Source organism: Vigna umbellata, chromosome 5 (assembly GCF_029865625.1).
Source record: "Vigna umbellata cultivar VRB3 chromosome 5, Vumbellata_1.0, whole genome shotgun sequence".
Classification (NCBI taxonomy): Eukaryota; Viridiplantae; Streptophyta; class Magnoliopsida; order Fabales; family Fabaceae; genus Vigna; species Vigna umbellata.
This window is the reverse complement of record NC_142169.1, coordinates 16,669,319-16,676,413: the sequence shown is the minus strand read 5'-3', so window position 1 is coordinate 16,676,413 and position 7,095 is coordinate 16,669,319. Positions and strand designations below refer to the sequence as shown.

Genomic DNA, 7,095 nt, shown 5'->3' with positions numbered 1-7,095 from the left:
TTGGATGTACTTTGGCTTATTTCCAGCAACTCCATAAAAAAGGCCCGTAATACCAAGGTTCCAACTTTTTATTAATACGTCGAGCAATGGTTAGTTGTCTATGTGGTCGCAATTTAATAAACACCCACTCTCCTACCTCCAACTAGATGAATCTACACTTTTTGTCTGCAAATTTCTTCATTTGTTGTTGAGCTTGCAACAAGTGATATTTCAATTGTCGAATATCTTCATCTTTATCAACCAAGTCAACAACTACAGCTTCCACATGTGTTTCTCCCTATGTAAAGCGCACTAATGTAGGTGGTGTTCTCCTATAAACGATTTCGAAAGGAGTCTTTCCTATCTGTCCATGAAAAGTAGTATTATACCATAATTTTTCCCAAGGTACCTAATATGATCAATATTTGGATTGTTTCGACATAAAACATCGTAAATAAGCTTCTAAACATCAGTTTACTACTTTCGTTTGACCACCAGTCTCAAGATGATAAGAAGAACTCATTTTCAAAGTTGTTCCCTGTAATCGAAATAATTCCTGCCAGAAGAGGCTCATAAACAAAGGGTCTCGATCACTAACAATCGACTATGGAATGTCATGAAGTCTTACAATTTCCTTAGGAAACAATTAAGCAATCTTCCTTGCAGTGTAAGGATGTTTCATCAAAATAAAGTGGCCATATTTAGACAACCGATCCACCACTACAAATATAGCTTGAAACCCTTTCGATTTTGGTAAACTCGTAGTGAAGTCTATGAAAATATCTTCCCAAATCCTATCTGGAATAGGCAACGACTGAAGTAATCCTATTGGAGATGTTACTTCATGTTTATGCCGTTGGCACACATCACACGCTTTAACAAATTCTTGAATCGTCTTCTTCATACTATCCAATATAAATTTCCTATGATGTGTTTGTAAGTTCTTAAAAAACCCGAGTGAACCGCTGCTAGCAAAGAATGAAACTCGGTTAAAATGGTGGGAATTACATCTGACTTAGCTGACAATACTAAGCATCCTTTGAAAAATAATACTCCTCGTTACAAACTAAAATCTACAATAGATGAGTCCTCCTGTTGCAACTTCTGCACCACTTGTTGTAAGAAGGGATCTACTTCCACTTCCTTTTAGATGTGTTGTTCCCGCAAGCATATATATGGGAAAAGATTGAATCTCCCTCAATTCACCACCTATAAACATTTGTCACAACGAGTCAAGCAACTTTATTATCTGGGCCAAGTTTGTAAATCACCTCAATCTGATATCCCAACAACTTTGCCAACCAAATTTGTTGAGCCTATGTGGTGATCCTTTGATGTAAAAGGTGTGTCAAACTCTTTTGGTCTGAATACACCTTAAAACTCCTTCCAATCAGGTATGGTCTCCAATGTTGGACCGCTAACACTAATGTCATTAGTTCTTTCTCATAGGCTGACTTATTTAAATTAGTCGGTGACAAAGCTCTATTGAAATAAGCTATCGGTTGACAATCTTGCATTAATATTGCTCTTATCTCTGCTCCTAAAGTGTCACACTCAATGCTTCAACTCGGTCAAAACTTTTGGGTGGCATGGACATCAATGTTAGCTCTTCTCGAGATCCGATAGGTCAGGCCAATGATAAAAACCAAGAAATAACTGAATATCCAAGTCTGTATTCTTTAGAATATTATGCAGTAAAATGTTATTGAGTTGATAACTCTACATCAATAAGGCAGCCCCAGAACACTAGACTCCTCAAGAGATCACTTTCCTCCTAACCGACTCACAACTTCCTACTCCGACTCAACTTCCTACAACATACCCCTTCACACTCTCATTTCTCTCTCCTGTAACAAAATTTCCTCATCCTTGAATTCTTGACACATCATTTCTCATCCTAACTAACTTCTCACTTTTTCTTTTTCTTTTCCTGATCCCACTTTCTTTTTTCTGATATAAACCTTCTATATTTTAGACCTAATTGTTTCTTCTATAATTGTTCTTTGTTGAGTAATATACCCATGTTCACTTTCCACCTTGATTCTTATTACTTATGACCTATCATAAAGCATAAAAGATATTTTAAAAATAAAATAAGTGCATGTAGTATCGGAAGCGAAAGCCCCAACAATTGGTTAGGGAACCCTCTTAGACTGGAGATATATTTCTAGGTAAAGCTTCTGCACCCATCAAATTTCTCCTCCCACTCATAAAAAATTTCCGTAAAAGGAGGGGATGATTGATTTTCAAACAAAAAAAAATCTGAAATTGTTTATAATGTTTTAAAAAATAAATTTCGGGGATGATAGGAGAAGTGATAGTGTATAGGAAGAAAATGATAGAGTGCAGAAAACAATTATCATATTTCTATATGGACAATGAGTTCATTTCTCACGATGTATGGCATGTGTTTTACATAGAGTAATGATAATTAAATAAAATATACCTACCCAATAATTCAATATAATAATATTTTAATCATATTTGTTTTACTTTTAATTTAAAATAAATATTATTATATCATTATAAAAAGCTGTAAAATCAATGTCTTTTGTATTTTTTTAACGATGTTAAAGTATTATTTTCCTTACTTTTACTTTTTATGCATTTTCGTATGGGTTAAGTTTTGAACAAGTTTAAAGTAAAACAGATATCGCCTTGATGTAGAAATTAATTGCCTTTAGTGTACATAAAATATGTCAGCTTAGCTTCTATGAGTAGCTCATTCTATATTTATTGAGAAGGTAAATAACACAATAAGAAACATTTCATATTTTGCTTAAAATCATTTAGTATCAAATTTATTTTTCAACATATAAGTCGAAATTCAAGATTTGAAACAAGTGACATTTGACTTCGAAGACCCACATCGAAAACATGAGGATCCCAAATAAATCAAAAACAGCGCTCCTCATCTGAAAGTGCATGTCTTTAAACAAAATTTGATCGGCGACAGAATCTGTGGTTCCTTGAATGATATAGGCATCAGTTTTCTATAGAAATTTTCATGCAGAATTAATCCGAGTTTGGATCCCCTTTTTCGAAGTTATACCACTAAAGTAACCCCAAAATAAACTACTATTTCATGCATCCATCATTAAAAGTGCTAACTCCTAAAAATGAAAAAGGAAGACTTAGGAAAGAACCAATGTGACTGGTTTGGCCAATATACATTTCATTCTGCAACAATTATAATGTCTAAGTCCCAATGAGTAAACATTAAAATATTAAACAAATACGAAAAAGAGAATCCATAAGCCCTTAGCGACATATAAGGAAGTCTTTCCCGGAACAAATCCATGGCTAGAGAACTGTTTCTGAGGCAAATCCCTGATTCTACAAGAACCTGCAACAAAAGTTTCGACATGTTCTGTTTTTGCAAAAGCACATGATTCCTATTCACACATTTATTCCATGAATCTCGTTGAGAGCTACGCAACTATGAATTGAGATTGTTTTCAGAACAGCTAAGGTTAATTATTAGTCATGAATCATTATCCTTAAAGAAGCAAGTGCATACTTTCACATATCAGCAATTGACTTGAGGGTATGTAAGATATATGATGATTGGAAACATTTGAAATGTTTGAGTGATTTGAATGCTTCATAAACTGATAATTTTAAGGCTTTTATATGATATTTAGAGACATGATGGCATGTAGTTTCTAGAGCAGTTATCAATAAAATATTTCAGTTATATGATGGCACACACACATCACTGCACCCAAACAATGCGGGATATTTGTCGTATTGGAAGGCCCGCTTGTCCCACATTGAGAACCTTTCAAAAATTACAACAGTTTATATACTTCAGAGAAATAAGCATGGTCACGACCTTACTTGAACAGGATCTGTTCTATAGGCTCGTACCTCTGTATCCTTAAGTTCTAAGGAGACAGGAACTGAAATCTGGTGGATGAACAATGACTTTGTGATCAGAGCGTGATTAACGGCTAGATGATCTTCTCTTCGGATTAGTGTAATCTCCAGCTGCAGAGGATCGTTCCTGGTCAGCAGTGGCTTAGGATGGTCACAGAGTTGTCTGACAGATTCCTTTTTTTTTAATTTTAAGCATCGATTTTGCATTACATAGTCTAGAAGTCTTTTCTGAATTATATAATGCCCAAAAACACAAGTGGACTAAACAATTAACTTTAAAATATGAATATCCTATGTCTACTTCCTCTGTTCCAATTTATGTCTTAAAAAAACATTTATTATTGATAATATTAAGGTTTAATTAAGAAAAATATTCAATTTTTTTATTTGATATAAGTTTCGATATTGTTTAAAATCAAAAATTAACTTTTAATTTTTTTTCGCTCAATGACACTTTTATTAAATTGACGGTAGTAAGTGTCACGTGTTACTGAACTTTTATCTTTTAATCTCTTATCTCCTTCCTCTTTCTCCCCACACTACCCTTTAGACTCCTTTTACGTCTGATTCCCCAATATCATGATAAAGAGGTGAAGTGTTCAAAACTCACTGATTATGGTTGGGTATTGTCCACGCTAGCTACAATCTTTCTTTCATAGTTAGCTACCGTTTCATAACCTCATCAATCTAAAACTAAACAAAACACTGAAACACAAATTACAAGAAAGAAAAAATTGTTTCAAAGATAAATTACAAACAATTAAATAAGCCATCACAAAGAAAAAGGTGGATAGTTGATATTTACGCAAAAATTGGTGAAGAGATACTTAAACACAAATTGCTAATCATTCTTTGTCTATTTGTGTTACAGAATCTCTCATTGATTAACAATAACTTAGTTTTTACGATTTCATTGAGCACACAACCCTATACATCCCCTTGATTTATAATATTTTGCTAATTGATAAATATATCTACTTTATCTTCATAAATCAAGTCTAAGGTTTCTTGCTCAAATTATTCAAGTATAATATTAACGGTCCGTTAGATGATCGGTTGGTTATTGTTTTTTGTACCTTATAATTGTTAACTACACTATAATATTATAATTTGTGAAAAATTTTGGTTTTAACTCTACATTTCGGACATAAATTCTTTTCGTTGTGATTTTAACACTTAGAAACACTAATTTATAAGAAAAACTCAAAACTCAAGTGTATAATCTGAAACAAAGATAATGCATGATAAAATCATTCAATTAATGTAATTATATTTACAAATTGTCTAAACTAAGATATGAATGCAATTACATTTTATTCACACATCAACCATTCTTTGTACTTCTATGCTTATGTTTTAAGTACTTTCTGATAACTTACTTGGTTGTTTATGGTATTTCAATGCATGATCAGTGGTGTTTTATGTTGGTATGAAATGTAAAAGTGAATGAATATGTATATGGTGTATATGAGAATGAAAATGATGTATATGAATATTGTGATGAGTAGTTTGTGAATGAATTGAATGGTATTAATGGATGTAATTTCATGATCCTCGTGGAAGGGTTACATGGTAGTGTCTTGTAGTGTTGTTTGTATGAATGACTGGAGTTAATCCAACGGTTTATCCTGAAGCTCTCAATAACCCCAATCTCAGGTATATATTGATTGTTATGTGGTGGAAAGTAGTAGGAAGTCCTAGTCTATGTTCATTGATTAAGGATATAGGTGTTAACGGACTAACCTTGTGGATGACATAGGTTGGCGTTTGTATTTGGATTTGAATGGGTATTGTTGAAGGCCATCACAAGTGCATGAATCATCGTAGCTCGACATTCATACTGCATTTAGATGGTCAAGTCTAAGTCTGTGGCATGTTTAGGATGAATGTTTATCTTATGCGTGTAATATAATGTATGATGGAACTTTCTTTGAATAAGATGAATTATTTATCTACTAGCTTACCCTTGCATTTGTGTTGTATGTCTTTTTATATGTTTTCTCTTTTGCGATAATTACTTAAATGGTGTAAGTTTAGGAAGAACATCTTTCAGGGGATTCAACGTTTGGTTGAGAGAAAAGCAACATAATAGATAATCTTTGATCCATCAATGATAAAATTTCTTGTTCTAATAACCTCAAATTCCTTGTAAGTTCTCATCTATATATGTTTTATTTTTATAGTTTTATATTACTAATTTGGAATGTTAATAATAGTTTTTAGGAAGAAAAACCTCAATTATTTAAAATCTATTAACATTTTATGAATAAAATAATCAAATATATCATTAAAATAATTACAACTTTTAAAGTATTTTCTAAACAGCATGATAATAAATTTCTTTGCACTTCTTGATGAAACAATATAATATTTTCTTAATTTTTTTAACATGTTATTAAAATAAATAAAAAATCTAAATGTTCTAAATCATGATTTATAAAGCAATTAAAATGAGTTTGATCCGATAGGTTAGTTCTATAAATTTATAAAATGAACATGGTTAAATAAAACAAAATGTATGACATCAATAATAATTATATCTAAAAGTATAAAAATAGTTTTATTTCATGAAAAATATATGTGATAAGTTATGCATCAAATCACTATATTAAACTTAAAATTATTTTAATTAATATAAATTAAATTTTAAAATTATGTTTTAAAGTAGACCAATGTAATCGGTTAATATAATCCAAGATGAAGCTAAAAAAACTATAAACTACATCAGACATGGATTAAGTTAAATCCATTAGATGATGTGTGGGGCCGACATTTCATACTTCAAATTATTCCTGAGTCAGCAAATGGATAAGAAATTATACAAGTTTGGGATATGTCTGAAACCCCACATTTACTTTTGTTTTAGAAAAAAAAAAATAGAGGAAATATCTAACACATTGATCACCATATAAAATATATTTAGAAAGAAAAATATTTTAAAATATATAATATGATAAAAAAGAAAGTCGAAAAGAAAAAAAATAAATGATTAATATATATATATAATAAAAATATACGTGTATTATGATCTAACTTAAAAAAAAATCACTTGTCTTTATCTAAATTGGGTCAGTTATCCTAAAACCTTATTAATTATTAAATTAAAAAATACAACGGAAAATGCTTTGTAGTGATTATGTCAGACGAATGAAGACAATGCTAACAACTGATGGAGGAGACTTCCATTTATTTTGACAGACGATTTGATTACGGATAAAATATATTTTAATACATGTT

The 7,095-nt window shown here is 31.2% G+C and overlaps 1 non-coding gene across 1 annotated transcript; it reads left to right on the top strand.

The window, feature by feature from the left end:
- The first annotated feature begins 3,809 nt into the window (after positions 1 to 3,809).
- LOC124846091 (small nucleolar RNA U3) lies at positions 3,810 to 4,031 on the top strand. The gene has a single exon (XR_007029499.2). It is a non-coding gene; the product is annotated as a small nucleolar RNA U3 (small nucleolar RNA).
- Positions 4,032 to 7,095: the final 3,064 nt, after the last annotated feature.